General features: G+C 54.0%; 2 pseudogenes; one reads left to right on the top strand and one right to left on the bottom strand.

Annotated features, from left to right (window-relative positions):
• Positions 1 to 24,234, bottom strand: part of LOC139605320 (zinc finger protein 850-like) — a 364,871-nt pseudogene that overhangs the window by 27,513 nt on the left and 313,124 nt on the right.
• Positions 10,287 to 24,234, top strand: part of LOC139605313 (zinc finger protein 271-like) — a 188,732-nt pseudogene continuing 174,784 nt past the window's right edge.

Here is a 24,234-nt window from a genome sequence, read left to right on the forward strand (position 1 = left end):
CCCCATAGATTTCAATGCATTATAGGTAAACAGAGAGTCTGATATATTAATTACATCCTTCCCCATAGCTTTACAAGAGGATTTCAGCCCCAAGATCAAGGCATCTTCTCATCCCTCCCATCTGGGACTCAACTTCCCCTTCACTGACCTCGGTGTCTTCATGTTGCTTCTCTGTGTGCCTGCACGTTGTCCTTTTCTCTCTCTCAAGGGAGGATGGAAGCACTGAAAGAGTTCATATCTCACCCGGGGCCTGCAGATGGTTCCGTGACCCCGATCGGGCTCGGTGCTGTTTTACGATGGAGGTTTCTGCAGCGGCTGTGCTGGGGCTGTGTCAGGCAGGGCCGCGCTGGGGCAGGGCCAGGATCTCAGCAGCCAGGCCAGAGCACAGCAGCAGCACGGCCGGGGGCTGATGACTTCTCCTGCCCCTGCCCGGGGCTTGCGGCTGAACCCCAAGGGTGGCAGAATCCTGGCCGAGCCGGCCCGGCCCGGGGCTGCTCCTGGGGCCCGGCGGATCCTGGCCAGGCCCGGGCTGGCGGCGGGGCAGGGCTCAGCAGTGCCCAGATGTTCCCAACTGCAGCCATGGCCCAGCCCGGCCTCGGCCCCGCGGCCTCCCCTGCCCTGCCCGGCAGCCGATGGGGCCTGGCGGGGTCCCTGGGAAGGGGCCCGGCCCCACGGCAGGAGCCGCCCGGCCCAGCCTGGCTGAGATGGGGCCGGGTCAGCCTTGTTACCTGTGTGCTAGCCAGAAGGGAAAGAGACCCTCCCAGGCTTTCCCGTCTTTAACATGTGTCTTCACAGAGGCGTGTACAGTTTCCTTAGTGGTTTAACAGATTGTCAATTCTCAAAGATAATTACTGATTGGGTTTTTTGTCAGACACGGAGGAAACTCCTAGCAGCTCCTCTTAGAACATGACTTCCGTGATGCAAAACCACCACAACAGCACAGAGCACAGAGCTCCTTTGTCCATATGGAGTGCTCATGTGCCCGAGGCCTCAAAACCCCTCCTTGGGAGATCTCTGGGCCCTACCCAAGGTGTTTTCAAATGAAAACATTCAGCTCAGTGTCTAAGAAAATCACCAGAGCACAGGGCCAGCCTGACCTGTCTGTCCTGGCTACTTTTGTCTGGGAGCAATCCTTGGAAATAAGGAAATTGGGAGGCCAAATGCTAATTTTTGTCTATGGCCCTTGGACATGAAAACCGGTTCTTTTCCGTAGGAATGAAGGAACAGAGCCAGTGTGTCAGGGGCAGATGAGAGGTGGCCACCAGAGGCCAAGGCCAGCCAGAGCTGGCAGGTTTTTTTCTGGGAGATACCATTGCATTAAGGAAATTTTTAGGGAGAGTACCAAGTTTGGCAATGGGCATCTGTCACAATCTGCTCATACAAGTGGGGGTCGTGATGGTTCATTAACTGATCTCAGAGTGCAAAAAAAAAACACGAAGGGGATTTCAGTATTAATCAAATAAATGCACCTTTTATTGAGTGCCCACAGCAAATGCAATAGAAGGATTTAGAAAGGAGATAAAGGATAGAGAGAGAGAGAAAGAGAGGGGGGAATATAGCTACCAAACAGAGAGACTAAATCCTCATGTGGTCCAGCCAATAGATCTGTCTTGTCACGTCAGGGAGAATCTCAAAGTCTTGGTTAACTCAGGGGTCTATTATAGTCCTCTGCTGAGGGGGGAACAGGTAAAAGACAATGAAGAATAAGTCTCTTGAAAACGAGTACAGACAGTCCATGTTCCAAAACAGGATAAGTCAATCTCAGCAGTGAGTGAGAGCAATTGTTTTCTTGGTCCAATGACCACACCTGGGCAAACATCTCACTTCAATCAGGCCAACCCCTCCCCGTGTTAGGGTTATAGGGGTCTCAGTCTCAGTCCTTGGGAGGGGGCTTCAATCTCTGTCCATCACGGTGGTTGTGAAGCAGATGCAGGATTTTCCATGGGGGACCACCAAAGTTACCCCAGAAAGTTCATTTGGCCAAGAGGTGGGGAAATTCATGGGCTATTGTCATGAAGCAGGTGCCAGCATATAGGGTGAGCTGCTCCTTTGCCAGCCCCCTGCTCGAAGCAGCGACCATGGCAGCACTGCAAACACACCTGCAAACAATCCCTTGGTGAGCATCCACCGCAGCCAGGCCAGAGCTCCAGTCAGGGTCCTCAGGGTCCCGGTCTCTGTCCTTGGGACAGTCGTGAGGCAAATGAGGGCAACTTCAGACTGTCTCTTACAGCATCTGAAAAGCCAGATGGTTCTTTCCCATAGCAAGGAGAGCATGGAGCCCCAGTGCTCCAGGAGCTGATGAGAGGCAGCCCTTGACATCAGCCAGACCTGTCAGGTGGCCCCTGGGAGGCCAAGCCAGCCAGACCTGTTCCATCTTCCCTCGGTTCCATCAGGCCCCACAGTGTCCCAATGGTCCCTCGCTTCCCTGAGGACCTGAGGTGCCATAATGCCCCCTTGGTGACACCAGGCCCTGAAGGGTCCCAATGGTCTCCATGGTTCCATCAGGCCCCACAGAGCCATAATGGTCTCTGGGTTCCATGAAGCCCCGCTGTGTCACCATGGCCCCTTGGTTCCATGGGCTCCAGTGGTGCCACAAGGATCCCCTTGGTTCCATGAGGTCCCCACAGTGTCCCAGTGATCTCCATGGGAAGGGAAGAACCCAGCCCCAGTGTTGCAGAGGCACCCACCAGAGGCCAAGGCCCACAGACTTGATGGTACTGGCAGGCTGTGCCTGGGAGCAACCCTTTGATATACGGAATTTTAGAGGTGGAATCCCAATTTCAGACATGGACACCTGGAAGAGAAGGATGGTTCTTTTCCATAGGAAAGAAAGCATGGAACACTGATCCAACAGTGAGATTTGGGGATCTGTGGGGGCTATTGGGGATCCTTTTTGCACCTCATGACCCAACAGGAGCGTCTCTAATAAACGTTGCCTCAAGCTCCCACTGTGGCCATGACAGGAACCCCTGTGAATGTCTGGGACATCCCGGCTCTTTGGCAGCCTGGGGACTCCTGGGATGTCACCGTGGAGCCCCCGTGAGTGCCTGTGACAGATCAGTGCCTTTGCAGCCCAAGATGCCCTGGGATGTCACCATGGAATGGCTTTGACTGCCTCTGACTACAGGGCTCTTTACCATCCCCAGAAAGCCCTGGGAGGTCTCCATGGAGCCCCTGTCTCTGCGTGTGACATTCCAGCTCTGGAACAGCCTGGAGACTCTTGGAAAGATCCCATGGAGCCCCTGGGAGGGCCTGTGACAAATCTGATCCTTAGCAGGCAACCATCACCACCCCCTGTTGCTATGCTCAGTTTCCATGGCAACCATCACCAGCCCCCAGTTGCTATGCTCAGTCCCTTGGCAGCTCCATGGAGACCCCATGCCAGGGGTGGTTGCCATGGACACCAGCTCAGGCCTGCAGCCAGAGCCCGTTGCCATGGCAACCATTTCCAGTCCCATCCCCGGGCTCATGGGATCCCAGAGCCACAGAATTGGTGGAGCTGGGAGGGACCCATCAGGATCCTCCAGTCCAACTGCTGGCCCTGCACAGGACACCCCAACAATGCCAGCCTGGGGCTGGCAGTGCTGTCCAAATGCTGCTGCAGCTCAGAGAGCCCTGGAGCTGGGACCCTGCCCTGGGGAGCCTGGCCAGGGCCCCAGCAGCTTCTGGGCAAAAACCTTTTCCTGACATCCAACCTGAGCCTGCCCCGGCTCAGCTGCAGCCGTTCCCTCCACTCCTGTCCCTGGGCACCAGAGGGAAGAGGTTCCCACAGCCCCAGCCAGGGACCCACTCCCAAGGCTGCTGCCATGGCCACCAGGGCTGGCACCAGCTGGGATGCTCAGTCTCCATGGGCCGGGCTTCAGGAATGGGATTCCCCAATTTCCTGCTCCCGCTAAAACCGCGCTGCCCTCGCTGCCCTCCCGCCTCCCATGGAAAGCACAAAAGGCAAAGATCCGGGGCTGGGATAACAACAATTTATTGGGAACAGTAACAAGATAAGGAACAAATGGAACAGAAACAGTATTGATAACAGAAGGGATCAATAAAACTGTTTACAGGGAAAACTACAACATCAACTACTGGCTCTTCCAAGTTTCGTATCTCCCCTCCCTGGAAAGGACACCCTTCTCCTCAGGGAGAGAGAGTCCCTTTCGTGCCCTGGCAATGTTCTGAGGTGGGAGTGAATGTAATCACATGGCCATGGCCAGACCCTCATGTTCTTCATTCCACACCATGTCATTGACAGGGGCAGGAAAAGGTACAGGTGTCTTCCCAGCATGGATCACAGGGAACATGGATCACCCGGGCTCTTTCCAACATGGGTTTTCCCATGGGGGTTGAAGCTGGAGCTGGGCACAAAGCTCCTCCTGCACTTGGGGCATTTGCAGGGCGTCTCTTACCAGTGGCTCCGTTGGTGTCTTGTCAATTTAGAGCTGCTGGTGAAGCTCTTCCCACACTGGGAACACTCGTAGGGCCTCTCCCCAGTGTGGATGCGCCGGTGGGTGATGAGGTGGGAGTTGTGCTTGAAGCCCTTCCCGCAGTCAGGGCAGCGGAAGGGCCTCTCCTGGGTGTGAATCCGCTCATGCAGGAGGAGAGTGGAGCTGGTCTGAAACCTCTTCCCACACTTGGGACACTCGTAGGGCCTCTCCCCAGTGTGGATACGTTGGTGCCTGATGAGATCTGAGCTGCAGCTGAAGCCCTTCCCACACTCCCCACACTCGTAGGCCCATTCCCCAGTGTGGATCATCTGGTGGCGGATCAGGTGGGAGCTCTTCCTGAAGCTCTTCCCACACTCCAAGCACTTGTAGGGCTTCTCCCCATCATGAAGCTGCTCATGCACCACCAGCTCTGAGCTCTGGCTGAAGTTCTGTCCACCTTCCTGGCTCAGGGTGGGTCTTTCCTCCTCAGAGCACACTGGTCTGGCTTTGTAGCCCCCCTTCCTGTACAATCTCTGGGGATTTTCCTCCCTGTTGGATTCCTCCACTCTGGAATCACTCAAAACAGCCTCTTGCATGAGGTTCTTCTGTGGGGATTTGTCCTCCCTGGTCTCCATCCTCAGCTTCTTCCCTGGGGGAGGAAGGACAAGGAGAGGATGGGATTTGCCTCCGTGCCACAGGGAAGGGGAAGGAGATCCCCCCAGTGCATCCCCAGCAGGACGGGGTTGACACCGGGTTCGTCCTGCAGCCGGGGGCCGTGCTAGGCTGGGAGATGGAGCAGGAGAGAGGGGGAAAGGGGCACTGACTTCCTCCTCACCTGCCTGGGTGTCCCAGGGCTCCTTCCTCTTCCTCACAGCCTCCTCCTCCATCTGGCCAAGAACTGAAGATGGGAAATTCTCTTTTAGGAGGAAAACAAAGGATGAGCACACTGGATTTTGTACTGGTTTGAAGGCAAACCTGGGGAGGGTCTAAACCAGGAGTACAATTTAATAAGAAAATTTCGATCAAGGCAATGATACAGATACACTGCCTTAAACTGACAGAGTCAGGATATAAACTGACACCCTGTTGCTGGTCAGGGTGGTGGCAGCAGTCCCATTAAATGGTGGCTGCAGTCCTGTTGGAGTGATGAACATGATTCTGTCCAAGCAGTGATCCTGTAGAAGGGTCTGGTCTTCCTCTGGAGGTCCAGTGGTGGTTCTGGAGCTCTTGTCCTCTACGAATCCAGAAGGCAAGCTGCTCCTGGTGTTGCAAGGCTCAGCTTATATGCAGGTAGGAATGCTTGGAACCTCCCCCTGGGCGGAGCATCCCACAATGGGATGATGGAATTTTATCAGTCCTGCAGTGACACACAATGGCCCATTCCCAGAAGATATCTCCCCTGGAGGGCGTTATCAGGGCTGAGTCATGGAAGAGATAAAGAACACTGCCCCGCCTGTTTATAGCAGTTGATGAAGATGGCGATTGAAAACAGGCATTTGGTTCCATCTTACACTGCAACCTGAAACAGTGGGGGAATCCCTGCTCAGGGGGTGATCACCACCCCCCTTACCCAAACTGGCTCAGGTGTAAAACCCCCACCCTGGGAAGGCCACACACACAGGGGACAATGTCACACTTGGACCACTCCAGGGGAGATCTCTGTCCCTCTCAGTCCCTGGCTGTCCCCCCTTTTCTTTTTCACAGGCCGGGGGCTTTACCAAATCTAAGAATAATTTTTTTTCTTACTCCCTGTCACCTTTGTGACATCTACACAGAGCTTTCCCTTCCTTTTCATACTCTTTTCATAAAAGAGGTATCACAATGTATTGGGCCGAATTTCCACTTTTCTTTTATCAGAATGTGCCAGCAGCTGAGCTGGAGCTCTGCAGGACCAATGGATTTTGGAATTGCCACAGAATTGCTTCTACTGTCAGTTTATTAAATTTTGCAATTTGTTCGCGTTTCCACCACAAGTTACTTGTGGGAAGAGTAAATTCAAGGCATTTTCTGGAGGCTTAAGTTTGATTTTTGTCAAGAAACAACTTCACTTTGTCCAGTGCCCAGGGAATGCTCAAGGGGTCACTGAGCCTCTCAGACTGGGGGATGCTTGAGAGGGGCTTGGGAGGGTTTGTCCCCGTCCCTGTCACCCCAGGTCATTCCCCAGGGGTGTCCCTGTCCCTGTCACCCCAGGCCATTCCCCAGGGGTGTCCCTGTCCCTGTCACCCCAGGCCATTCCCCAGGGGTCTCCATCATTCTCACTCCAGGGAATGCCTGGGGGGTCTCCCTCCCTCTCACCCCTGTGCCAGGGGGTGCTCGGGGCAGTCTCTGTCCATCTCAGCCCAGGGGATGCTCGGGGGTCTCTGTCCCCTCACCCTGGGGGATGCTCGGGGGGTCTCCATCCCTCTGGCCTCAGGCAATGCCTGTGCAGGGCTGGGCACCAGGGGCTCTGTGTCCCTCTCACCGCTGAGGCTGCTCGGGGCTGGGGGGGCTCTGCCACCTTCTCACCCCTGGGGAGGCTGGGGGGGTCTCTGTCCCTCTCAGCCCTGCTGTGACCCCACCCAAACATCATCGGGGTCACAGGGACAGAGACACCCCCAAACCCCCAGAAGGGCTGAACCTGGGATTTGGTTTGGGGCTGAGGATTTAGGAAGGGGCTGGAATTGGGGCTGGGCTTGGAGCTGGGGCTGAGATTTGGATTAGAGCTGGGATTGGGGTTAAGACTAGAAATGGGATTGGCTTTAGGTCTGGGGTTGGAATTGGGTCTGGGGCTAGATGAGTGTGGGGCTGGGATAAGAATAAATTCAGAACAGTGAGTGTGTCTAAACATGGAGTGAGATTGAGACCAGGATCAGGGTCAGGTTTGGGACTGAGCTCACCCAGAGCAGGACATGGGGGATGTCACTGCAGGATGGTTTGGGGAAAATCCTGGTTTCAGGAAAAACAGGGTGTGAATGCCTTTTTTTGGGGATTTCCCTTGCCCAAGTCCATCTCTAGAAGTCACCTGATGTCCATAAAAACCTCCAAAAGTCAAGACTTAATTTAAAAAAGCCACCAGGAGTGTCCTATGTCCAGTCTCATCCCTCCGGGGTTCTGGTGGTCCCCCATCTCAGGGCTGCTGGGGATCCTAAAGGGTCCCCAGGACCCCTCTCCAGGGTCCTGCTTAGGGATGCTGGGGGGTTTTGGGGTCCCCTTCTCCAGCCTCACCCCAGTTCCGCCACTTGGAGGTCCCCCCTCTTCCCACCACCCTGGCCTCGTATGGGGCAAATTTGGGACAAAATCTCCAAAAGAGTTTCCTCTAGAAAGCAGATTTAAGAAGCCCCTCCCCCAACCGGATTGGGAAAAGATTTCCTTGGAAAAAAGTGGAAAAAACGTTTATTTACCAGGCAAAGCATTCACCAGCACAAAGAAAGAACAATATTGAACAATAACACCTCTTGCCACTCCAAAAGAGATGACAAACACAGAAAGTCCCTCTCTGGGCTGTAGCTCAGCTCACTCAGTCTCTTATCAGTCTCTTATCAGTCTCTTATCAGTCCCTCCAGTGCTGGAAAAGCCGCGGCCCAGGCCAGGCCCAGTGGGCCACGGGTGCGAGCTGCTGGTGGTGTTCTGTGTGTTCAGTGCAGAGCAGGTTTAAACAGCTCCAAAGAAAAAAGAAAAACCACAGCTGGGGCAACTTCTCTGCCTCAGAGAGCTAAAAACTAACTAAAAGCAAAGGAGAGCTCTGTCCTGCCCTCTGTCCATCCAGGAGCCACAATGTGGAGGAGTGAGTGCAGTGTATGAAAACAAACTGCAGCTTCTTCCTCCTCCCCTTCTCTCTCAGAACCAGCCTTAAAGGTGCAGAACTCATTTCTGGGCTAAAGGGACCGATGGGGCACGAGCATCATGAAGTCACCCCAGCACACGCCCCTGTCAGGGTCAGGGGGTCCCGTCCCCGCCTCATCTCCGGGCTGCCGGGGGTGTCCCAGCTCCGGTATCGCCCCTTCCCCTCTCCCCGCCCTGGGGGTCCCCCGTTCCACAGCCCCGGCTCTCACGGGGATCCCCAAAACCAATGTCCCGCCCCATCGATACCGGGCCATCCCCACGTGGACCCCCCGGGACCCTCCCGAGGGGCAATCGCGGCTCCTCTGCCCCCGAAAAAGCTCCTCTTAGGGAGCCCGGAGATATCCGGGGCTCGAGTCGGGGATCTGCCGGCTCCGAACACTCTCCAAAAAAATCCTCCCGGAGACCACTGGCTGGAGTTATTGGGGAATTTAGCTACTTGAGCTGGGCTTCTTGTAGGACTTTTAGCAGCCTTGTGTTCCTCACCTTGGAGTAAATGAACTTTGTCAGTCACGCTGATATAATTTGCTCCCTCTTCTCCAGTGATTTTAACAAACATTTCAAGGAAGGACAACAAAATATTTTCTTTTTCACTGCCACCCACAACAGCCATTTTCCCCATCAGTTCTTCCATAAGTTCCCCAGGAGGAAGGAGGGACTGTGACTAAGTTTCCAAGAGTTCTTCCAGAAAAAAACACAACCTTCTCAGTGGAGGGAACCATGCTGTTGTCAAAGGCACCTGGGGTGAGACAAGAGTGCCCTGAACTCACTGTGCAAAAATAATGTCACAATCTGCTTACGCAAATTGTTAGAGAAATACCTCTGCCCCTGTTAAGGTGCTAACAAGACCAAATCCAAAGTGGATTTTATTGAACAGTAAATGTGAGGTAGAGAGAGAGATGGAAAGAAAGAGAAAAGGGGGGAGAGCAAGGGAGTGACAGGGGCAGAGACCTCCCCTGGAGTGGTCCAAGTGTGACATTGTCCCCTGTGTGTGTGGCCTTCCCAGGGTGGGGGTTTTACACCTGAGCCAGTTTGGGTAAGGGGGGTGGTGTTCACCCCCTGAGCAGGGATTCCCCCACTGTTTCAGGCTGCAATGTAAGATGGAACCCAATGCATGTTTTCAATCGCCATCTTCATCAACTGCTATAAACAGGTGGGGCAGGGTTCTTTATCTCTTCCATGACTCAGCCCTGATAACGCCCTCCAGGGGAGATATCTTCTGGGAATGGGCCATTGAGTGTCACTGCAGGACTGATAAAATTCCATCATCCCATTGTGGGATGCTCCACCCAGGGGGAGGATCCAAGCATTCCTACCTGGATATAAGCTGAGCCTTGCAACACCAGGAGCAGCTTGCCTTCTGGATTCCCAGAGGACAAGAGCTCCAGAACCACCCCTGGACCTTCAGAGGAAGACCAGACCCTTCTACAGGATCACTTGGACAGAATCACGTTCATCTCTCCAACAGGACTGCAGCCACCATTTAATGGGACTGCTGCCACCACCCTGACCAGCAGGGTGTCAGGTTATATCCTGACTCTGTATGTTTAAGGCAGTATTTCTGTATCATTGCCTTGATCTAAATTTACTTATTAAATTGTAATTCTGAATTAGAATCTCCCCCAGGTTTGCCTTCAAACCAGTACAAAAGACAATGTGTGCTCCCTTTGTTTTCTTCCCAAAACAGAATTTCCCATCTCCAAACCTTTGCCAGATGGAGGAGGAGGCTGCAAGGAAGAGGAAGGAGCCCCGGGACACCCATGCAGGTGAGGAGGAAGTCAGTGCCCCTTTCCCCCTCTCTCCTTCTCCATCTCCCAGCCCAGCACAGCCCCTGGCTGCAGGACAACCCTGCTGCCAACCCCGTCCTGCTGGGAATGCTCTGGGGGAATCTCCTTCCCCTTCCCTGTGGCACGGAGGCAAATCCCATCCTCTCCCTATCCTTCCTCCCCCAGGGAAGAAGCTGAGGATGGAGACCAGGGAGGACAAATCCCCACAGCAGAATCTCGTGGAAGAGGCTGTTTAAGTGGCTCCACGGTGCAGAATTCCAACATGGAGGAAAAGCCCCAGAGTTTCCACAGGAGGAGGGGCTGCAAACCCAGCCCAGGGTGCTCTGAGAAGGAAAGACCCACCGTGAGCCAGGAAGGTGGACAGAGCTTCAGCCAGAGCTCAGAGCTGGTGGTCCCTGAGCACCTTCATGATGGGGAGAAGCCCTACAAGTGCTTGGCGTGTGGGAAGAGCTTCAGGCAGAGCAGCACCCTGATCCGCCACCAGATGATCCAAACTGGGGAATGGGCCTACGAGCATGGGGACTGTGGGAAGAGCTGCAGCTGAAGCTCCGCCCTCATCATCCACCAACGCATCCACAATGGGGAGAGGCCCTACAAGTGTCCCCAGTGTCCGAAGAGGTTTCGGACCAGCTCTGATCTCCTCTGCCACCAGCGGATTCACACCGAGGAGAGGCCCTTCCTCTGCCCTGACTGTGGGAAGGGCTTCAAGCAAAACTCCACCCTCATCACCCACCGGCGCATCCACACTGGGGAGAGGCCCTACGAGTGTCCCCAGTGTGGGAAGAGCTTCACCACCAGCTCTCACTTGACAAGACACCAACGGAGGAGCCACCAGTAAGGGAAGCCCTGCAAATGCCCCAGCTGCAGGAAGGTCTTCATGCATGCTCCAGCTTCATCTCCCAATAGAGGGCCCACATTGGGAAGAGTCCTGGGAATCCATGTTCCCTGTAATCCATGCTGGGAAGACACCTGTCCCTTTTCCTGCCGCTGCCGATGACATGATGTGGGATTGAAAAACATGATGGTCTGGCCATCGACATGTCATTACATTCACTCCCACCTCAGAACATTGCCAGGGGCAGAAAAGAGAGTCTCTCTTTCCCTCAGTGAGGAGAAGGGTCTCCTTTCCAGGCAGGGGAAATTGTGGCCAGGCAGACCCAGTGAGTCGTGTTTTAATTTTCCCTGTAAACAGTTTTATTTATCCCTTCTGTTATCAATATTGTTTCTGTTCTATTTGTTTCTTATCTCGTTGCTGTTCCCAATAAATTGTTCTTATCCCAGCCTGGGATCCTTGCCTTTTGTGCTTTCCATGGGAGGCGGGAGGGCAGCGAGGGAAGCGCGGTTTTAGTGGGGGCAGGAAATTGGGGAATCCCATTCCTGAAGCCCAGCCCGTGGAAACCGAGCATCCCAGCTGGTGCCAGCCCTGTTGGCCATGGCAACCACCCCTGGCATGGGGTCTCCATGGAGCTGCCAGGGGACTGAGCATAGCAACAGGGGGTCTGGTGATGGTTTCCATGGAAACTGAGCATAGCAACAGGGGGCTGGTGATGGTTGCCTGCTAACGTTCAGATTTGTCACAGAACCTCAGAGGGGTTCCATGGGGACTTTCCAAGAGTCTCCAGGCTGTTCCAGAGCTGGAATGTCACAGGCAGAGACAGGGGCTCCATGGAGACCTCCCAGGGCTTTCTGGGGATGGTAAAGAGCCCTGTGGTCAGAGGCAGTCCCAGCCATTCCATGGTGACATCCCAGGGCACCTTGGGCTGCAAAGGCACCGATCTGTCACAGGCACTCACGGGGGCTCCACGGTGACATCCCAGGAGTCCCCAGGCGGCCAAAGAGCCAGGATGTCCCAGACACTCACAGGGGTTCCTGTCATGGGCACAGTGGGAGCTTCACACAAAAGCTTTGTGTCTTTATTGGAGAAACTCCTGCTAAGACATGAGGTGGAGAAATGACAGCCAACAGCCACCATGGATCCTCAAAGCCCTGCAGGAGCCCTAGACTTCTCAAATTCCTTTTAAGAGAGGAGACTGGCAGCGGCTGGATCACATTCCTGCCCCTGACTTTGTCAAAGGTCGAAAGCATTGGACAGGTGAAATTGAACTTTAACACAATTTGTCCTACAGGATTAATGATAGAATACCAGATAAATTAGTATAAATACACCTCTGATTGATTCTGATCATGATCAGATGGAAAGATCACTAGCACAATTATTTACTCCACAGTACAGGAGCTATAACAATTATTAGAATATCGTGCTCTAGGAAGCAATTTTGAAGTCAACAGGGCCTTTCTGGAGTTGTTGGAGGCCATTGCAGGCAGAGCCTCCTGCTCCAGCAGAAACTGCCTTTCCTGTGCCATCTGCAGGGCAGGTCCCGCTGCAGGAAAAGCCCCAGGCCAGCCCCAGCACAGGGAAGGCCTCGGGCACAAGGGCAGAGTGCCGTGCTGGGAGCTGTGCCAGGGAGAGCCTGAGGCACCAAAGGCACCTTGGCAGCAGCAGCTGCTTGCAGGCCATGGCCAGAAGCCTCCCTTGGCAGCCCGGCCTGGTGGCCACCACTGCAGAGCTGTTGCCTCAGGGCTCATTTCTGGCTGGCCTCTGAAAAGCCACTTGTGCTCCAGGAGCCTGACTGGGAAGCCATTGGCCCCAGCACCTTGGGGACAAGATATCAATGACAAAACTCTTCATGCCAGCAGAGACAAGGCAGGGGCAGAGCAAAGGGCACAGCCAGCCCCAGGGGACAGGGCTACCATGGTGATGGCTGCGAGGTCACTGCCCCTGCAGCAGCCTGGCTGCCCTCAGCAGACATTCTGGCCAGAAGCCTTGTGAGGGCACCCAGCACATCAGAGAACCCACACTACAGGAATTCCATCCTTGGGAAGGGCAGGGGGTTTCACTGGGTCAGGTTGCACAAAGCTCCTGTTCCTGGACAATTCCTGGCTTGGTGCATCACCCTCTCTGCAAAAACAGTTGCAGTTTTGTTCCACTCTCATCTTTGTAAATTATTTTCTCCTTCTAACAAATGGAAATCCAGACTCATTCGCTTTAGACATGTGGACCCTTGTTCTGCCACTGCAAGATTTGGGAGAAAATACCTTTGACCACTATTTTTCCATATTCACAGACTTTGGAGAGGACCCAAACATCTTCCAAGATGGGGTTTGGAGGCCTCATCTCATAACCCACAAGTAGATGCTGCAGGTTCTGGGCTCAGTGGGGTGGAGACTGAGGACAGAACAGGAGTAGCCTGGTAGGGGCTGAAGGGTGGTTTCAGAGAGGCTGGAGCTTTTCTTCCTAGAGGATATAAGCATGAGAAGGAAATAATGGCAGCAAGGGCAGCTGGGGAGGCCCCAACTGGGCAGCAGCAGAAAGGAATTTCCCTGGCAGGGCAGGGCTGTGGTGCAACACGTCCCCCAGCAGGAGCCTGGAGCAGCCCAAGGCTTTGTGTGGGCAGGCAGAGGCAGGCAGGAGGCAGAGCTGTCAGCAAAGGAAGGGGCCAGCCAGGTGGGGCTGCCGGGGGATGCCGACAGCCTGCAGGGACAGAGGCGCAGGGCAGGGACACCGTAGGACAGCCTGGGCTGCACAGGGCACAGGCATGGGCAGCAGCTGCAAGACAGCCCTGCCAGAGCCAACTCCTGCAGCACTTTGGCCATGGCTGCTGGCCCTGGGCCTGAGGCCAGCAGGGGACAAGTGACCCTTGCAGCCCTGGGGCCTCATTGCCTCTTTGTCCCTGCTCAGCAGCCTGGCAGGGGCCGCCCCATGCTCCTGCCCTTGGCATTGCACATCCCCACATCCCAGTGCCCCAGCAAGAGCCCTGAGCAATGAGGGAGGGACAGGATCTGCCTGGCCAGGGGCTGGGGCTCAGGTCTTGGCCCTTTGCATTCCTGAAACACATCCAGCTTTGCTCAGCACCAGAGACACGTTTCCCTTGCTTGTCCCCAGCTCTCATCAGTGCCTCCAGTGTTCTGCTCTACCTGGAACCTGGGGATATTTTCACATGAGTTGTGTCCCTCAGTGGTACCCATTTAAAGTTAATGAAACTTTGGACTTTGAACGTGAGTTTGAGTTCTCCAGAAGTTTATTGAGCACAATCTGAGGGACTGAGTGTGATGCAAAAAGCACCAAAGCCTCAAGAGGGTCATTGAAGTCCTTGTGCTGAGTCTGTGCTGCTGAGCTGGGCCAGGCTGCTGGCCCAGAGTGTCCTAGGTTAGAATAGAAAAATGTCTTCTATTCCCATCCTCAAGAGCTGCTGAAACCAGGAGGGACATTGTTTTTTTCCTTATCTCCTGTTAATGGGCCCATCAATGTCTTGCCTCATGACTCAGAGATAACTCCCTCCAGGAGCCATTTCTGTTTATCGGGTAATCAAGGACCCACCCCATGACTCAGAACGATTTCAGACCTTTGTGAGTTTCCCTGCCCAGAAGAGAGGAGCTCAGCATCCCCACCTGGATACAATCTGGGCTTTGGGACAGAGCAGTCAGTCTTTCCACTGGATTGCCCGAGGAATAGCTGCCCTTACCCACTGGTTTCCAGAGGACAAGAGCTACCAGATTGTTTCTACAGGATCACCACTTCAACAAGACCATTTCATCTGGAGTGCTACCACCCCCTAACTAGCAGGGTGTCTGGTTGTATTCTGACTCTGTCACTGATTTTTCTTTTCTATTATAGCATGTATATGGTTTTATCCCTTTTCCTGATAAATTGTATTTCTCACTTGGAATCTTTTACTGGTTTTGCTCTGAAATCAGAACACAGAGGCAGCTCCTGGCAAGGGCAGCAGAGCTGCAGAGAGACAGCTCTGGCCAGGAGCAGCTCCTGTGCACAGCCCAGCAGGACTGGGGCACTGCCAGGGCCCCTCAGGGACACCAGCAGGGCACAGTCAGAGCTCCCAGGGGCTCAGCACTGGCAGGGGCTGTGGCATGTCCCAGAGGGGGCTGTGTCACAGCAGCACCTCTGTGGCTGTGTCATAGAGGCACAGAGCAGCTGTGATGGCAGCAAGGGGCTGTGTGACAACACAGAGTGGGTTGTGTGAGGTCACAGATTGGGCTATGACATCACAGAGATTTTTGTGTGACGTCTTTGAGCCGCCACAGTGTCCTACAGGGCTCTGTGTGACATCACAGAGCAGGCTGTGATGTCATAGCATGGCTGTATGACATCATAGAGCAGGCTATGAGGTTAAAGTGTGTGCTGTGACATTACAGAGTGGGTGTAAGGCATCACAGAGAGGCTCATGTGACATCACTGAGGGGGTTGTGACATCGCAGAGGTTGCTGTGGCATGATAGGGTAGGGTGTGAGGCCATAGAGCAGACTCTATGATCATGGAGGGTGGCTCGGTGATGTCAGAGAATGGTGTGTGACATCACTGGGTGTCTGAGTAACATCACAAAACAGGCTGTGACATCACAGAACAGGCTGTGACATCACGGAGTGACTTTGTGACATCACAGTGTCTTCTGTGATTTCACTGCACAGCTGTATGACACCACACAGTGATATGCCAGCCTTGGGACTGTGACATCACAGGGGCTGTATGAGGTCACTGGGGAGGTCACTCTGCCCCGGCCCCCCTCACAGTTCCCCCCAGAGCAGTCCAACCCTGCTCGTGCACAGCGGGGTCCCCTGTCCCCCCGGGTCCCCCCGCCCCCGGCGCCGCAGCCTCCCCCAGAGGATGTTCCACGAGATCGACCCCAGAGCCTGACACGGGGACGGGGGGCCGGGGCCCTGGGGGTGGCACAGGGGGACAGGGACCCCCCGGCAGCGTCCCCGTGTCCCCCAGGGCCAGAGCCTGGGCCAGGGCTCCTTCACCCTGTTACAAACGAGGGGCAGAGAGCGCTTAAAATATCCCCAGCAAGGGATCAGCAAAAACCAGATTTAATATTAAGGGACAGCACCACAGAGTTCCTTGGCAAGAGTCACTCTGCTCCTGACTGGACATGTCAGGCACACCAAGGAAACAAAGCAACAACAAAACCAAACCAAATCCAGGCAGTCAAACCAGAAATGAACCATGAACTGTCTGTGTGTCTTTGCATGCATGCATGTGTGCCTAAAGGACAGTGGGGGCTGTGGTAGGCCAGGGACAGGCGCTCGGAAGATTTCGGGCTGTAACGGAAAGTTACAGGAATCCTTCTACCCCCCTCCCCATAGATAAGGATCACCCTTGGAATGTAGCCAGACGTGTAGCCCCCCTAACCTATGCATGCCAGTAACTTTCCACTCCATACTAACCCTAGAAAGTATAGCCAAACCCCTGTCTGACGTAGAGAGACCCCTTAGTCCATAAATACCCTCAAGACCTCTCAATAAACGCCTTTAACCGTCCACCACATTGGTGTCAGCGTCCGTTATTGGCCACAAGGGATCCCGCAAAAGGAGATCGAAGTGCTGGGCCCCTGAAACCAGGTCATCGCGGCCTTCACAAGAAGGCAACATAGTGGTGCCGAAACCCGGGATCGGGACGGAGGGACGAGTCCGGGCGACGGGAGTACTCCTGGCCAGGGGACAGCACTCAACGCCGGAACGGCCATAACGAAGAAGGGGGACGCCCCAGAGACCCGCGATTCGTATGGAAGCGATAGCGAAGGTCGTAAGTTTGATACATATGCAATGGGGAATCAAATGTGAGCTCAGGAATTTTAATCTCGCATTGACGAGACTCTTAGAGCTTGGGGTCCTTTCTCGACCCATAGATATATTACACCCTGGGGTGTGGCAGAAATGTACTGTCGCGCTAGCAGAGGACACAAAAGCCACAGGCAGCAGCAAAAGCCTGAAAGCGTGGGGAAAGGCAGAAGCCGCCCTACGCAAAGCATTAGAAGAACAGGAGACGTGGAACGTTGCGCGCTCCTGTTTGTTAATCGCGCCACAGCAGGGGGAGGGGGCGGGAACGCGAAACCCCCCTGGTGGCGACTCGATTGAGAGCGGGGAGACGGGGGGACCGGGCGCGACCCATCCCTCCTCCAGCCCAAAGCCCCCGGAGCTCTCAGAGCCCCCGGGGGACCCCCTGACCCCTTCAGGGGACCCGCCGGGGCCCACACCACCTCCGGAGCCCCCCGGGGTGCCCGCGGACCCCCCACCCAACCCTTCCCTGCCGCTAGCCGACTTAGCGCAAGAAGCGGAGGGACTCGCACGGTCCTTTTGGGAGGGGTTGGCGACAGAAGCCCGAAATATCGAGAGGGCAAGCGCGCGGGCGAGCGGCGGAGGGGATCCGCCGCCCTACCCGTTTGAATATGGCGCGGATGGCCGGGGAGAGGGGTGGAGCCCGCCGGTCCGCGGCGGGACGAACCCAGAACCGCGGCCAACCGCGAACACGCACGTGCGGGAAACCAGCGCTGAGCCCATGCACGGCCGAGAGCCGAGGGTCCCAGCAGACGCGCATGCGTGGGGGTGCGACAGAGGGCAGGCACTCGCTCGGGAGCCGCGCCCACTGATGCCACCATATATGGGAGAAATCCCTCCCTGCGGGAGGCAGGGCGAGCCCAGGGGGCGGCACCGCCACCAACATCAGCACCGCCCCCGAGGGGAGGAGCGGGGCCGTAGCCGGACAAAACGGCAGCAGAGACCGGAAGTATATTGGCAGTCGACTTCCGACTCTGAAGGGAGCCACAGCTCCCCGGATCGCTCTACAGAGCCCACTGAGTCCAGCAGCGACTCGGAGGCAGAGAAAACAGAATCAATGCGGTTTCGGACGAAACCAATTAAAACTTTTAACACAACCGGGAACCAGCCCCAATACGAACTCACCGACTGGGGTAAAATCAAAATCGAATGCGCGGAATGGGCATCCGCAGCATCGGTGCATGCCTTCCCGGTGAGAATTACGGGACCCCAGGGGAACCAGCAAAGAACGTATACTCCCGTTAATTCCAAAGACGTTCAAACAACAGTAAAAGCCATCTCAGAAAAAGGAATTAACTCAGGGGTGGTTTCCACTCTCGTGGATGGTCTTTTTAGCAATGATGATTTACTCCCTTTTCATATAGTGCAAATAAGCCGTATGCTTTTTGAGAGGGAGGGGACGTGCGGGATTCAGCCCCCTCCCGCTATGGATGCGAGACGGCCCATCTATGCCAACCCATAGTGGGGCAGGGGATCTTCCTACCCTATGCTCCCACAGGCAAAAGCACACAGAAAGGGAGAAACATGACCTACCCCAAACCCCTACCCACAAGGGTCACCGACGTCCCGACTGGCGATGAGGAAGCCTTCCAGATAGGCCAATCAGCCAGCTCAGGCTCGAACCCAATCCTTCGCATGTTAGAAGCTACCTTTTTATCCCTGAATGAATCTAACCCTAACCTAACCGAGTCCTGCTGGCTTTGTTACGATGTTAAACCCCCCTTTTACGAAGGAGTCGCTTTAGATACCCCTTTCAGCTATTCCACAGCCGATGCCCCTCGCCAGTGCAGATGGGACACACCCCGCAAAGGAATTACCCTGAGTCAAGTCACAGGTCAGGGCAGATGCTTTGGCAATGCAACCCTAGCTAAGCGGAAAGGCGACGTCTGCACCGAAGTAGTTGAGCCCGACAGGAAGAATAATAAGTGGGTAGTCCCATCCGCATCTGGGATGTGGGTTTGCCAGAGATCTGGAGTAAGTCCCTGCGTGTCTCTTGCCAAATTCGATAACTCTAACGACTTTTGTGTTCAAGTTCTGATCATCCCTAGGATCCTGTACCACTCAGACGAAGAGGTGTACCACCTTTCCGAAAATAACAACCGGCTCCACAAGAGAGAAATATTAACAGGTATAACTATCGCAATGCTGCTCGGCCTAGGAGCAGCTGGAACGGCAACAGGTGTCTCAGCCCTAGCGACTCAACACCAAGGATTGTCCCAGCTGCAGATGACCATCGATGAGGACCTGCAGAGGATCGAGAAATCCATTTCCTTCCTAGAAAAGTCAGTCTCTTCACTCTCAGAAGTGGTCCTGCAGAATAGGCGAGGACTGGATCTCCTGTTCATGCAGCAAGGGGGCCTGTGTGCTGCCTTGAAAGAAGAATGCTGTTTCTACGCTGACCATACAGGAGTCGTTAGAGACTCCATGGCAGAACTCCGAAACAGACTGGCTCAGAGACAGAAAGACAGGGAAGCCCAACAGAACTGGTTCGAATCCTGGTTCAACCAATCACCATGGCTAACCACCCTGATTTCTACCCTGATAGGTCCATTGGCAATACTGCTTTTAGCTGTTACCTTCGGGCCATGTCTGCTGAACAAGCTAGTCTCATTCGTTCAGGCCCGCATAGAACGGGCTAACATCCTGTTCCTGGGACAGCCACAATTCCTGTGAACTCAACAGGAGATGCTGCCAGTCACGAGAGACTTGCCTGGCAGAAACTTACTCAGGTTTCCCAAGACCCTTTTCCCCTAATCAGATCTCAACTTCCTACCTCATTTCAGTGCCTATGTATAAGACTACCTCGTTCATTTGTGAAAGAGGGGGGGGAAGTGTGGTAGGCCAGGGACAGGCGCTCGGAAGATTTCGGGCTGTAACGGAAAGTTACAGGAATCCTTCTACCCCCCTCCCCATAGATAAGGATCACCCTTGGAATGTAGCCAGACGTGTAGCCCCCCTAACCTATGCATGCCAGTAACTTTCCACTCCATACTAACCCTAGAAAGTATAGCCAAACCCCTGTCTGACGTAGAGAGACCCCTTAGTCCATAAATACCCTCAAGACCTCTCAATAAACGCCTTTAACCGTCCACCACATTGGTGTCAGCGTCCGTTATTGGCCACAAGGGATCCCGCAAAAGGAGATCGAAGTGCTGGGCCCCTGAAACCAGGTCATCGCGGCCTTCACAAGAAGGCAACAGGGGGCAAGGATAAAAGGAATGCAGCCTAAAAGCTAAAGTGAGCTCAAACTTAACAGGACTTGACTGACACCTTAGACTTCAGCATTTAGCAAAAGAACAGCACTTAACAGTATCTAACCTTACTTATAATTTATGACCTAATGATTTCACAGTGGAATAACACTTAACAATATTCAACTTAGCTTAAAACCTATATTGAACGCAACGACTTAGGAAAAGAACAACTCTTAGCAGCATTTAACTTTGCTTACAGCTTGTGACTCACCCTTACTTACAGGACTGACTGACTCAGCTATCCAAGGCACTCAGACCCCTCAGAGAGCAGCATTTCTGCCACATTTCGCCAGCACAGGCACTCCTGTGCACACACAGACACCAAGAGTCAGTGCAAGGCACCTGTGAGAAATTCCCCTGAGGGCAGGAAATGCTCCCTGAGGATCCTTTGGCATCTCCCCAGCAGGCAAAGGGCTGAGCCTGGAGGAGCGGGGAGATCGGCCCAGGCTCCGTCGTTGTTGGGGATCCCCGAGTGCAGCAAACAGGAGAGTTCCCGGCTGGGAGAGGCCCCACTCAGAGGGAGTCGCTGGCCCAGGAGAGCTCCAAGGGCTCCTTTTGGAGCGCTGTGTGCAGGGCCCCAAGAGAGGGGCTTCAGTCCCAGCAATGGCTCATCCTGGCCACACTTGGCACCAACAGCTTTCTTTGGCAGGGTGAGAACAGGGATGTTGTGCCACTGAGGGAACAGAAACAGCTCCCAGGGCTGATCCTACAGAAAGCAGGAGCTGGTTGGGCAGCAGCAGTGCCTGGAGCAGACAGTGTTTATGATGAGCTGCAGAGGAGCTGAGCCCAGGGGCTGTTGGCCAAGGCTGAGGCCAAGGAGCATTTCTCATCTGGCAGGACGGCCTGAGAAGGGGAGGGGGGAATGCAGCAGCACAGGGCCCATGGAACCAAGTGACCATTGTGACACTGTGGGGCCTTGTGACACCAAGGGACCATTGTTACACTGTGGGGGTTCATGGAATCATAGAGACCAGTGTGACATTGCTGGGACTCATGGGACCAAGGGGACCATACTGACGCTGTGTGACTCCATGGAATGTAGAGATCATTGTGACACTGAGAGGCCCCATCAAACCAGGGCTCCATTGGGACACCATGGGGCCTCATGGAACCATACAGACCATTGTGGCACTTTGGGGTATCATGGAACCAAATGTCCATTGTGACATTGCAAGGCCTCATGGAACCATGGAACCATGGAAAGACCATTAAGATACTTCACAGCCTCATGGAACCAGGGGGCTGTTGTAAAAGTGAGGGGACTCATGGAATCATGGAGACCATTGTGACACTCTGAGGCCCCATGGTATAAGCAAAGCATTTTGACACTGTGGGCCACCATGGAACCAAGGAGACCATTGTGATACTGTGGGGCCTCATGAAACGAAGAGGCCTTTGTGACATTGCAGGGCTGCATGGAACCAAGGGGCCATTGTGACATTGCAGGGACTTCTGTCATCAGTGGTCCATTGTGACACTAAGAAACCAAGGGGGACCATTGTGACACTGCAGGGCTTCATGGAACCAAAGCTCCAGGGTGACACAGACAGGCCGCCTGTCATCAATGGTCCATTGTGACACTGTGGAGCCAAAGGAGACCATTGTGACACTGCAAGACCTCATGGAATTGTTGGAACCATTGTGATACTGCGGGACCTTAAGGAACCTGGGGGCCATTGTGACACCTCAGGACCCCATAAAACCAAGGGAACACGGAACAGGTCTGGCTGGTTTGGCCTCCCATGGGCCACCTGACTGGTCCAGCTGACCTCAGCAATTGAAGGTCTCTTCTCATCTGCTGCTGAAACACTGGGGCTCCGTGCTTTCCTTCCTATGGAAGTGAACTGCCCTTCTTGGCCAGCTGCCCATGGCCAGATTTGGCTTCCACCTCCAACATTACCTGTTGTGGAGGAGAGCCCCTTGAGGGCTGAGTGTGCCAAAGGCAGAGCTCAGCTGCCCTTGGGGGCTGCAGGAACACTCAAGAGCCCAAAGAGGCGCCATGGCTGTGCTGGAGACCAAGGCTGGAGGAGGGAAATGCAGGGCTACTGTGCAATGGGGAGGGGATGGAATTCCAGCAGACTCATCAGCTTGCAAGGTGCTCTGCTCTCCCTCAGCTCCTCTCTGGGAGATGCCAATCCCAGCTCAGCACCTCTGGCTACTGGGGCCCTCCCAGGAGAACTGCCTGTTCATGGGCACACAACTGATGTCGGCCTGGAAAGGGGCACAGGTTTTAATAGCTGTTAGCTTCATTATATAGAAGCAAATCTTTATTATCTGGGTCATTGAGGACTTTTAAAAAATGGCCAAGTTTTCCCAGAAGGAACAGGAATTTCCTGGATCAACTGGATTCTTCTACTGATGGCAGGAGAAGAAATATTGATCTTTCCCTCTAGCTGTGCCTCCAACATTCAGTCTAATATTTCATTCCCTTCTTCCTTCAGGTGTTTTGAGCTCTCCTGGTTAAATGGCCATGTGCAAGGACATCTCTTCATTTAGAGCAGCTGCATCTATGTCTTTCCTGTTGCCCCCACATTTCCTCCTGCAGCTGTTCTCTGGTCATTCCAATGCATCTGCCTTGAATGGCTTCATGCTTTGAGCTTCAGGGAGTTGCCCAGTCTTTCAGAAGTTTAAAGAACTCTATATTCAGCATCTTAGATGTATTTTTATCTTTCATATTGCCTCTTCTCATGTCTTTGTCTAAATCCTTTCTACGGCAATCCCTTGTGGATGGTGGACATGTCAGATGTTGTTGTGATGTCAAAATGAGCAGAGGGAAGGGTTTTGATGTCTGTTAAATTTTCAAATTTTCAAATTTTTATGTTGGCCATGAAGAGAAACCTTTCTGTGTCTCTGAGTCTCAGCAGTTCCTGGTCCCTGCAAGGACACAAACCTGATGAGTTGTGGTTGCCACTCCAGGGGCTGCACTTGCACCTCCCTCCATAGCCAGAGCAGAGCTCCCTTGTCCCAGAAAGTCCCTGGCACTAGAGGGATGAAGGAAACAGGACAGGCTGTGGGGATCAGGGGCAGGGCAGAGCCAAGGGGAAGAATGACTTTTGCACTTGATGGAGCTGTGCCTTCCCTTGGCTCTGTTGGCTGACAAGAAATGAACATCCCTCTATGTCTCGGGCAGCTCCTTCTGCAAGGAAAGCAGGTGGGAGTTGGAGCCAAGGAGCTGGAACCTGCAGGTGCAGCCTGGGCTGGAGGCAGCTCTGTTGCCGTTATGGCCTAGCGACCTGGTTCAGGAGGTCCGGCACGGTGACCCAAGGCCCAGGGTCACTCGGTCCAATGCTACATACACCAATGTGGTGGACAGCAAAATGGCGTTTATTGAGGGGTCTCAGGGGGTATTTATGGTTTGGGCAGTCTGTGTCATTTCCCTCTGCTCATGTCCGGCCGGGTGTGGCCGGGTACAGAGCAAAGGTCAGACTGCAGGATGAGGGGGAGCTTCTTATCTACCCGTACAGCCCGAGATCTTCCGCACGCAAGTCCCTAGCTCTCCACATTTCCCCCCGCCTCATGATTAGTAAAAATCTTATAAAGTTATAAAATGTAAAGGTTACAAAATTTCATGGGTTAGTAGAATTAGCGTAAAATCGTAAGTGTGTTAGTAAGTGGCACGCCTTAGAGTAATTGTCGGCGCTCGAGAAACAAAATGTTAGCCGTTTCCAAACGCCTTTTAACAAATAGCACCAGTTTGTTTAATATGCAAGGCCCGAAGATTAGGGTTACTAAGATTATAGTGACTGGGCCTATTAGGGTAGAAATCAGGGTGGTGAGCCATGGAGACCGGTTGAACCACGACTCAAACCAGCCCTGTTGAACTTCTCTATCTGCTTTCCTTAGGTTTAGGCGATTTCTCAGTTCGGCCATGGAGTCTCTGACGACTCCGGTGTGGTCTGCATAAAAGCAGCATTCCTCTTTCAAGGCAGCACACAGGCCTCCTTGCTGCATGAATAAGAGGTCCAGTCCTCTCCTGTTTTGGAGGACAACCTCTGAGAGTGAGGAAAGGGATTTTTCCAGGGAAGAGATGGATTTCTCGATCCTTTGCAAGTCCTCATCAACTGTCATCTGTAGTTGTGCCAGTCCCTGATGTTGTGTTGCAAGGGCCGAAATGCCTGTGGCAGCGCCGGTAGCTCCTAAACCGAGGAGCATTGCGATGGTGATGCCTGTTATCACCTCTCGTTTGTAGAGCTGGTTGGGTTCCTCGAGCAAGCGGTACACCTCTTCTTCCTGGAGATACAGGACTCTGGGGACAATTAGAACTTGGACACAAAAGTCAGTAGAATGATCAAATTTGTCAAGGAGTACACATGGGCTTACCCCGGA

This window comes from Agelaius tricolor, unplaced genomic scaffold (assembly GCF_023055355.1).
Source record: "Agelaius tricolor isolate 1412-34295 unplaced genomic scaffold, bAgeTri1.0.p SCAF_64, whole genome shotgun sequence".
Classification (NCBI taxonomy): domain Eukaryota; kingdom Metazoa; phylum Chordata; class Aves; order Passeriformes; family Icteridae; genus Agelaius; species Agelaius tricolor.